This window comes from Nicotiana tabacum, chromosome 14, assembly GCF_000715075.1.
Source record: "Nicotiana tabacum cultivar K326 chromosome 14, ASM71507v2, whole genome shotgun sequence".
NCBI classification, from domain to species: Eukaryota; Viridiplantae; Streptophyta; class Magnoliopsida; order Solanales; family Solanaceae; genus Nicotiana; species Nicotiana tabacum.
The window spans coordinates 38343132-38354192 of NC_134093.1; the positions used below are offsets into that span (position 1 = coordinate 38343132).

At 38.7% G+C, this 11061-nt stretch overlaps 1 long non-coding RNA gene across 5 annotated transcripts; it reads left to right on the forward strand.

Moving 5' to 3' along the window:
* The first annotated feature begins 1523 nt into the window (after positions 1-1523).
* Positions 1524-7540, forward strand: LOC107764835 (uncharacterized). Of its 5 annotated transcripts, XR_012698624.1 has the most exons (3): positions 1959-3240; positions 3389-5765; positions 6637-7540. It is a non-coding gene; the product is annotated as an uncharacterized LOC107764835 (long non-coding RNA). The 5 variants fall into 5 exon arrangements; XR_012698622.1 differs by having other exon boundaries at positions 1524-6552; XR_012698623.1 differs by having other exon boundaries at positions 1524-5967.
* Positions 7541-11061: the final 3521 nt, after the last annotated feature.

An 11061-nucleotide genomic window follows, 5' to 3' on the forward strand; every position in this document is an offset into this window, starting at 1 on the left:
CGAGGGTCAAAATCTAAGGCTCAAGCTCGATGCCATGATTGAGGCTATGATCAAAGGCCCAGCCTCGATGCCCTGATCGAGGCCATGACCGAGGTCCAGGCTCGAGCCTGTGATCCAAGCCGCGATCGATGCCCAGTTCGAGGACCAGTTCCGAAGGCTGCTGGGCAGTTTTATAAAAAGAGGGCATTCGTCCAATTTGTCATTTTTGACGAACTTGAGCTTGAGCAGAGACGACTTTTGGCAGATTTTCAAGGGAAAAACATTGGGGTAAGTGATTCTAACTCGGATTTTGTCTACATATACAAGTATATCATTGTTTTCACAATTTAATTAGTGTTTTGAGATTGAAATTTGGAAAAGTTTAGAAATCTCATAGAAACGAATTTTTGAGATTTCGGTATCGATTCAGAGTCAGATTTGAGTGAAACCGGTATGGTTGGACTCGTAAATGAATGGGTTATCGGATTTCGTAACTTTCGTCGGATTCCGAGATGTGGGCCCCGCGGGCGAATTTTTAACTAATTTCGGGATCTTTTCTTTAAAATGTAGTATTTTCTTATAGAATTGATTCCTATAATATTTAGTGATTGTATCGAATTATTTTGGCTAGATTCGAGCCAGACGGAGTTGGATAATCGTGGAAAAGGCCTTATAGTGGATTAAATTGGAGCAAGACGAGGTAAGTCTCTTGTCTAATCTTGTGAGGGGAAAATTACCTCATAGGTGATTAAGATTAAATAATTGTTGCTAATTGTGGGGGCTACGTACGCACGAGGTGACGAGAGTCCGTGCGTAGCTACTATTAATGCTAAAGTCCGGGTAGTTTAGGACTCAAAGCATGCCTTACTTGTGTAAATTGTATTCTTTGATTTATTTATATTAATTGATATCTATATGAATATATTGTGAATTGTTAGATAAAGATATTAAAGGATGGAAATCTCATAGGCTTGATTGTCTGTTTAAATCAATTAATTGTTAAAAGAAATTGTTCTCCTCCCGAATTTACCTTATAATAAATATACTCTCCTTCCGGAGGCACATAAGAAAATGTCCTCCTTTCTTGTGGAGCGGGCCGAACGCCTCGGCAGGATAGATGCATCTATGGATCGCGCTGCACGTTCCTCGGCAGTGTACACGGCACTCTGGATCGGGTCGTACGTCCTCGGTAGAAATCGTGCTTAATAATAATAATTACACGATACTTTAATAATTTATTTCAGCTTGTGAAGCTAATTAATAAATTAAAAAATCCTTAGAATTTAATGAATTATTATTCTTGCTTGTTTAGGAATTAATTGTTACTCCTGTAAATGAGATTTAATTGATAAATTGGAATTTATTTGAATTGAAGGAATTTAATTAATATATTGAGAATTGTTACATTTGAAGGAATTTGATTATTTCCGCTGATTAAATAAATTATTGTAAATTCTGTAAATCATGCTGATTTAAATATTCTAGTTTTATTTCAATTATTATTGACCTATAGTGAGTGTCAAAGTCGGCCATCTCGTCTCTGCCACTTCGAGATTAGGCTTGATACTTACTGGGTATACGTTGTTTACATACTCATACTACACTTGCTGCACTTTTTGTGCAGGATCTGAGACAGGTGCTAGTGGAGGACCTATCATCACATACCCACGTCATCCCGAGGCATAGTGGTGAGCTGCCTTTCTGAGCCGTTCTGCAGCTACCAGTGTCTCTTCTGATATTTATATTCTGTCTATTTCATTTCAGACAGTATTTGGAGTTTTGTATAATCTACTAGATGCTCATGCACTTGTGACACCGGATCTTGGCACACACACATTGGTATTTTATTATTTTCTTGGAATAAAAGTTTAACCAATGTATGTTTGACTTATTAGTTGGCTTGCCTAGCTGTAGTGTTGGGCGCCATTACGACCTATAGGTGAAATTGGGTCGTGACATGTTCATCAACGCGTTCACCCTCGGGTTCAAGCCAGCCGTCGACCCGGTAATCAAGGCCTTTGCAAGGCATTAAATATCTACTTGGGTCAAGTGAGACCAGACATATAGCGGTCAGTGTCTTGCCTGAGGTTCTTGACCGAGAAAGTGGGGAAGGTTTTTCCTTCAAGAATCTCATTTAAATTTACTTCACCAAGCTTTACGAGGGATCAAGGCTGACATTGGCGCGCGGAGGCACCCCTGCTCTTCTGGCCAATACAGAAGATGATTTCGGCTGGAGATGGTACGACATATTTGTTAAAGCACCTACCCGAGACATCTTAGGCGAAACTGATATTCCTTTCTCGGAAGAATGAAATTTCAAGCATGTCTTCCCCTTCTTATTTGGTTATCACTATTCACTTTTGAGTGAGATTAACGGCTCTAAATCTATCACTAGTCCGCTCCGGGACATGCAGAAGTAGGTTGAAATTTTTTTAAAGTCGACGACCATGGAGGTGAGGGCGTGGAAAGCAATTTCTCTCGTTTGGGTATGGGAGTCGAAAGACCACGGTATGAGCTCTTTTAACTCGGTAATATTTTAACCATTCCTATTTGATGACATCCTTGATACTAACCGGCACTAGATCTATGAAATTGTCGGCTTGGGTTGAGGTCCTGGTTCTGAAGATACCCCAAGAACTTGTACGACAACCTTCCTTGCCCAAGAGGGAAGCCAGTGAGGAGGGGTCTTCTGCCTCGAAGCCCAAAAACTAAAAAACGAGGAGCTCCAAAAAGAAAGATACAGAGAATGGGGGGGGGGGGGGGGCAATCCCCGAGTGCTGACCCCAGGTTCCCTTTCCCATCTACGAAATAAATATGAGGAAGAGGGCCTTCTAGTTTCGTCCAACCCTCCAACTGTTCTGGTTGAGGATGATGACTTGCTGGAGGCGCTCTTAGGGAAAAGATCCGGCAAGGAGCCGATGGTAGATGAGGGGGAAAATTTGATACATTCGAGCAAACATTTTTGCAAAGCGGCCACAATTCTTTTGATAGGGTTATGACTTCTGGAACACGACTCTGATATGGAGGGCGTAGACCCTTACTTTGAATGTCTGCTTAAGGTGCCTTTGTGTTCGGAGTCTAAAGAATCCACCCTCCTTAGAAGAATGTTGTTGGTAGAAATCCCTATTGATATGAACATCTTCTGGAGGCTCAAAAATGGCTCCATTGTTCAAAGGTTTCATCATGTCCTTGGAGCAGGAGTACATAGAGATGGCTTCAACGATGGCCCTTGCTAATCATGTGGCGCATTCACAATTTAAGGTATAGGCTTGAATATCTTTTTCTCCTTGTTGATTCTTGTTTCCATGCTTTTCTAAGAGTTTGCTTTTGGTAAGTTAACATGGTGGCCACAGAGCTCCATAATATAATTGCGACAAGTGACATTGTTCGATGTGCACGAGATAAATAGGTTGACACAAGCCTTGGCATAGAGGAATGTAAAGAGGAAAGCTTTGTCCGCAAAGGCCTAAGAAGCTTCTAAGAGGGTTGGCCAGTTGTAGCAGGAGAAAGAGACTTTGGCGATCGAGTTCTCCTGCCAATTTCGCGAGCTGGATTAGAAGGTGCAAAGATTCAAGATTGACATCAAAAGGAAAGAAGATCATCACCTACGTTGTATGGAGGAATGGAATCGAGATATATTTAAGTTCCAAGCCCTAAAGGATCGGTGCCAAATGCTATTCACAAAAGTGGTTGAGCTTACAAGCAAATTAGAACTCTTAAAGGAAGAGAGGAACACGTTCTGGGCCTAATGGTTTGGCGCTGCCTTAGAACTAAAGGAGATTAAAGAAGAGGCGAAAAAAGATGAAAATTACACCTACTTGCTTGCCGACAGGAAGGCCCTTAATGAAATCTGTTCCGTGTATTTCTTCTAGGATGAATATATTGCAAGGCAAGATGCTCTTGTAGATGGAGAAAAGAGTTAAAGTTCCTCTGCCTCAGGTGACTCCGAAGAATCCGGGAATGAATGAGAAGAAGAGGATGAGGGCGAGGCCCCTGATGAAGTCCTCGGGGTGAGGGTACTTGAAGCGTAACCTTTGTCTTAAGTTCTTGCAATTGATCCTTCTTCATCTCTTTCTTATTCCTTCCAATCATCCTTCCCGAGAATATGGGGTTCTCTAACATCTCCCTTGTAAAAGTTTTTTGAATGATGGGTCATTTGTGCCTTTTATAATATCGATTTTATTTATGCCTTTTTGCTTTAATTTTTACATACTTACATATAATGATTGTTGTAGTCTTATAGGATAAGCCTAAATGAATTTATCGCGTACTTGTGAAAACCATTTAAGAATAACTTATAAGGATTCTTACGTTTTCCGACGCCTACAAAGAGGACATATCCTTTTATTTTTACGATATGAATTATTCGAAAATATCAACAAGTATTTTTTGTTCGAGAATGTTTATTCGCGTTAGAAGATTTGTAGTTTTGCAGATATATGAGTTGACTGCAATTTTTCGAACAGTTCCCGGTCATAGTTGTCAGATAGCAACTTATTGATTGCCGACTAAGGTCTTTCGAACAATCCATGGTCCTAGGTGTCGAGTATTGCAACTTAAGAGTTTATTGTTGACTGCGATCATTTTGAACAGTCCCCATTCTAGGTGTCGGGTATGGCAACTTATGAAAAGAGTATGTTGCTGACTGTGATATTTTTGAATAGTTTTCGATCTTAAGTGTGTGTTATGGCAACTTATCGGAAGTATCTTCCACCAAACTATACCCGTTAAGATCTGGCCATCAATTGAGTCGGTTATACGGACACCATAGATTTAGACATCAAATAAGCTTCTTTTACGGATATCGTAATCTCCCCTATTTTTCGGGTGCTTCATAGAAAGTGTCCAAAAAAAATAGAAAACTTCCAACAGAAAAAATCTTAGCAAGTTTCTTAGCGAGAAAGATTTCTTTTTAATATTCCTAAGATGATGGTGATTTGACCTATGATTGATGAGAGACATGCGTAGTATCCTATTGATGTTCTTGACATGTAGCCAAATTTCATATGCTCTATTACTGATAGCAGTTTTCTAAGCAATGATGAGTACTTTTAGTAATTGATGTGAGCTTAATTCTAAAGATTCTAGGCTTTGTTGTTTGCCTATAAATATACAAAATTGATGTTATTGCTTTTATGTTTCTTCAGTTGCTTCTTTACATTTTCCACTTTGTGTTTAAGCAAGATATCAATAATGTTGTTGCTACTGTGTTAGAGGCTTTATCCTCTTTGACACCGAATCTCTCCAAAGAAGTAGCGGAGTCCGCCCAAAGCTAGAGAAAACGGTTATTAAAGCTTCTTCCAGCAAACGAGCGAAAAAGGAAGTTGAGCCCACAGTATAAGATGTTTTGCCAAGGGAGTTGACACTTGGACATATGGTAGTGTTATGGAACAATACCACATGCCCTGTTGATATTCTTTCCTCTTTGGTGTGCCCCGAACATCTCCCTTTGTTGAAGGAAGAATATGGCTCGGAGGATTTATATGTTCAAGTGCCCTTGGACTCTTAGCGTATATCAAGTTCTAGAGAAGGTTATACATTCTAGTACACCAACCCCTTTACTTTGAAGTATAAACCTCCGATTAATCAAACTTGGATGGTGTGGGCTTCACTCTTCAACACCTCCTTCATTTATATTACCCGAAGTTATACTGGGGAAACATCATTATGCTTTCTAGCCGGAGTACTCGAAAAGTAGTAGACACTGAAGATGGCCATGATACAGGCTGACATGACCGTTTTGTGGCTTGCGAGGAAGCCATTTCTAGGAGAGTAAAATGATAAGTGTATGCATGTTACCTTTCTTGTAAAACTTCCTTTTTTGCTTTTTACCTTATTTGAATTTCGAACTGTAGTTGTTCTTAATTCACTCGGGGTGGCACCTAATGTTGAGAAATTCGTCGGGAAGATTTTATCTTGCTCCCCTATGCCAGAGAGGTTCTGGATGCATATTTCTGAGATTTTTGGGGTAGAGGGCCACGAGCCATGGTATGTTCTTGGTCTTTTTACAGACCCTCCACGAGTGAGAGGTTATCATAGATTTTTTTTGCAACAAAATTTATCATCTTATATGTAGGAATTCCAGTGAGAATACCTCTGACCCGGGCTTTGGTGAATATCCCTCCCAATGCCATTATTGAAAGAAATAAGGAGCTCTTGGAAGCTCGGCGAGCAAGAAAGGCTCTCAGTTTGTTGCTTCGGTGACTACTGCTGCCATTTTGCCTCAGAGACGGACTCGGTCCAATTTAGGGGAGAGTCCTTCATGAGATAATGTCCCCATTCTTACTGGCATTGAGGAGGCTAAATCCTTGGCGAGCTCGGAGGGTAGTTTCCTCGGGGCGAAAGTTTCCCTGGGAGTTCCTAATGTTCTGGCATCATCGAATCTTGTTACGACCGCGGAACTACCTTGTTCGTATGCCGTCCCAGTAGCTCTGATTCCTTCCTATAATGGACCTTACAGAAGTGCCGGTAGAATTTGTGTTGCGACAGAGGTTCCTGAAGGAGAAGATGTGTGGGGTTTGGATGGGATGCCCATTTCATCTTTCATGAATGATATGACGATTTACACTCTATGTATATAATTTTTTCTCATTGCACATTATGCTACAATTCCTTCCACTTTTGAAGATAAAGTATTTTTCCCTTTTTTTAATGCAGGCCTACTTGATATCTTCATAGGTTTTGGAACAGATCAGCCGCTATGAATGGGAGGTTTTGGAGTTGAGGTGTCTAGTGGAGGCAACTTGGGTTGAGGTTAAGAAAGAGCACTTAGAGAGGGCGGTTAATGAGTCCCGAGCAAAGAGGATGGATGGAAAATTTGAGCGGATGAGGTTTGAGCTTACCTGGTCGTCCAAAAGGGTGTCTAGGCTCGAACTAATACTTGGTTAGAAGTTGTCCCTCTTGGATCTAGTCTCAGGACAATGTGACGTCCTTGTGTATTATCTTCTTAGTGTAAAAGAAAAGGGAAGTTCTCTCGAGGAACAACTTGGAGCTTTGCGGGTCTAGGTGGAGAGGCTTGACTGCGAGAAAGATAAGACTGTTTCTAACTTGAGGGATAGTGAAAATCATGCTGAGCTTACCGAGCATGCCATGTTTTTGAAGTCCCCGGCTCAAAATGCTCAGGTGGATTCATGAAAATGAAAATCTAGACCTGGATAAAGGAGTAGATGAGGCAAACAAATCATGGAGAGCCGCTCAATTGAAGCTGGACATGATGGCATCGATAATTACTCCTCCAGGGATGATTTGGAGCCTGTTGAGCCACATGGAACTATGGGTGAAGGGGCGACTGACATCCACTCAACCTCCCAGGTTGTGCCGCTTCTAGGTACTCTCCCAGCATCTTTCGTTGCTCCCTTGCATCCTTTAGTTGCTTCTTTTCCCCCAAATCCCCGTCCAGATACACCGAACTCTTCCTTCTCTGGTGGTCGTTGATGAACCCCTGCAGTGACTAGTGACTAGTTTGTGTTCGTACTTAATCATTTTGTTTTTCTTTTAGTTTTTTTGGAAGTTTGTTTTGGGAAGTTCTGTGAGTTTTCCAAGACATATTTTTGATTGTTAATGGGTCCCAATATGCTGATCAACACTAAAATGTATTTCCCGTTTCAGATGTAAAATTGATCCGTAGAACAAACCCTTAGTGTGAGATGAAGATAATTGATAAAAAAGTGCAATGTTATTATTATAAACTTTTAGAAGCTTCGAGGCCCAAGAACATAAGTTAGGCGAAGGGATGACCCAATCCTGACATAGTGATATATTTTTAGAGGGCGATGGCCCTTGTACATAGCTTCCTAGACACGACTTATTTAGACCCATGTTGTGAGGTAGGGTCGCTCGCTCATCAAATCATGATGGATTCCTTCATGTCGTATCTCTATTCTTGGAGACCTTCTTATGATGTCTATTCCTGGTTTTTACTTTTTCTTTGTAGCTTCAAGCTTCGCTTGATGCAGTCCCCCTAATGTGCGAGTGGAATATGCCATTGATGGTTCGATTATTCTGCAGGGAGCTGGGCCTTTTGCAATTTTCTCCCACAAGTGGTCCTATTCCTATTAAAGGAAGTAAAAGGGATGAGGGGTTTTCTTTTTAGATGTTGATGGTGCCAAAACCATTTTTAGGTAGACACTAATTGACTATGGCTGAGAAATCCTTGAGGTTTCGTAATTTTGCTAATAGTAAATGTATTCATCATTCTAGCCAGATAGAATTTTTGTCTATCATCTAAAAATGACAGTATACATATAAGAAAGAAAGTTTTCAATGCATGCATAAGGAAGGAGACAAAAATTGCTGCGATTCTAGAAATAGAATCGTTAGAGATGAACTGCATTCCAAATTGATATTACGGGCTTTCCTTCCATCTCTTCGAGCTTGTAAGATCCATTCACGGTTACCTCTATGATCCGTTATAGTCCTTCATATTGTACCCTATTTTGCACAAGTCAAAATAAAATTCAACTAGTGATTTCCTTGTTGATAATAAAAGAGAGTCACCACATAATATTTAAAGGTGTACTAGCGTACCTATTTAATTATTAAGATCATTATCCTATTAGTTTGCAAACCGATGAGATTTTGGGTAAGGGTTCATGTTCTTCTAAGGAGAAGGTGTTAGTCACTCCTTAAAATCTACCTGAGGTAACTCCATAGGACTTAGACTATGTGTAAGGAATTAAATGTCTATATTCTGCTTAGTTAGAGCTTAAAGGTTTTATAGCCTACTCTATGTCTTGTTTAAAGCTTACCATTTTGAAAGAAAATAGTATATGTACTTTAAAAAAGGATATATGGTTCACTTATAAAAGCCTTTGAGAAAAGTTTACAATATTTGAAAGAAATTTGAAAGTATACATATAGTACTTATGTTTGCAAGCTTTGTAAAATATGGCTAAGTTTAAAATACGTCATCTTATAAAATGGTATGTCTACTTGTAAAATTCCAGTAAAATGAAGGTTGTTTAAAGAAGTAGGCCTTGGGTATACGTGAAGATTGATTCTCAAATTATGGTACTCGAATTCAACCCATTTAAAATAGTCCTTAATTGCAGCAGTGTTTGGTTCGCAGAAGTAGCCAGCTTTTGGAAATCATTTCTGGTTTGTTTCTGTTTCTGCTTGTTTTAAAAAAGAGAAGGCTATTGACTTTACAAATCTGTCTTAGTACAAATAAACTTCATGAAAAATCGTTAGTGAAAATAACAGCGGAGTTAAACAATAGAAATTCGAGTACCAAAATTAATTCCAATTAGCAATTGGAAATAATTACTATTAAGTCACAATACTTCTTTTATCTTTACCTACATCTTTAGGGCTTGCCTAAGTTATTAATATAAATCAAAGATATAATTTATGGCATTCAATCAAATATCATCAGTGTTATATACATATGAGAATATTAGTAAACTTATTAAAGCGATAGAGGAAAGGGGTGGACTCTGGTTTTGGGCCTGAAGGAATGTAGGCTCAACAGATAGAAAGACGAACAACAACAACTCCAGTGACTTCCAACTTGAACTGTAACTTGGGCCTGAGTTCTTGTGGACTCATTAGGCCTAGTTCATATACCTTCTATTGAGCAGAAAACCAAACAAAGCCTCTTGTTTAACCATTTTGAATCCGAAACTCAAGCCCAGACAGTGTATGAACTCAGAAACCGGAGAAAGAAAATCAGTGAGAACTTTAGGGTTTTTAATTCTCTTTTATTTTCTATGTTGTGTTAGGTGGTAGGTCATTGTTATGTGAGAGCATTGAAAATCCCAATTTATAGTGGCCATTGAAGCCTTAGGGTTTCACAGTTTCAAATTTGATAGAGGAAGATGACGATGAGTTGATGATGTGAGAAAAATAGAGTAAAATCAGATAAGAACATAGGGGAAATCGTTGGAGTTTTACTTGAGTAGAAGACAACCGTCGCAGGCGAGAAAACCATCGTACAAAGATCGTAAATTCAGAGGTCATTGCATTTGAACTCTGGTTTCGAATAAATATAATGAGATGCTCATGCATGCTCTGATTTTATTGCAGCACTAGAAGATTTGAAGACTTGAAGTTTCATCTTTGAGTCTAAGCCATAAGACTCGAGATTTCAAATTCATACGATGAAATAAGGAGATATCGGTGAGATTCACGAAGTAAGAAGGCACAAGGAATGATTTGGAGTCATGAATTATAACCTTGAAGGTTTCTAGAATTGAAAGGTTGGGGTTTGATAGAATAGAAAGAGGAAAGGGAAAAAGGGGCGACTGGGTCAGCAGAGGAAATTAATTAGGGTTTGGGGTTGGGGTTAGTCGTCTCTAGGGATAAAAATAAGAGATGGAACCGAAGTTGTTGGATCATTTGATCAACGCCTCCGATTTTTTGAGAGTTAGGAGTTTTAAAAACAATTTTATAGGGAAAAATCGATGGTCGTTGGATTCTTCTGATCCAACGGCAAAGATAAAATGAGATGGGCTTTTAAAATAAATGGAAAAACGAGATTAATCCCGGCCACGATGGGCTGTGTTTAGTTTGTGAGTGAATTAGGACGGGTGACGTGACGGAGTTTGATTGGCTTAGGGAGGGTGGCCTAGATCGCCAAGGTGGAGTAGATGGGGTTGTGTTGAGTAGATCAGGTCCGTTTGGGCTGAAATAATTTAAAGAATAGCCATTTCGTTTTTAGTTAGGAAGTTACAATTGTAGCCTTTTTGGGTTTTTAACCCTTTGATAATTAATTTAAATGAACTTAAATAATTTCAATAAAAATGTAATAACAATTATAATCATCAAATACACTACTAATTACTTTAATTAATTAATTATTTATAAAAAAACTTTATTTTCCAAATTGTTACATGAATTTCGAATTATTGAAATAGTAGGCTAATTAACTAAAATTAACGAATAACTTATTAAATTAATTATAAAACCTATGTGATGTATATAAAGGTTATTTTAATAATCCCAAAATAATAAGTATGATATATCTTATAATTATCTAATAACAAATTATTAATTTCAACATTATTAATTAGTAATTCTTTTTTTTAAAATAGGTATTATTGATTAGAAAATATTTTAAACATATTTATTACAAATCATTAAGTA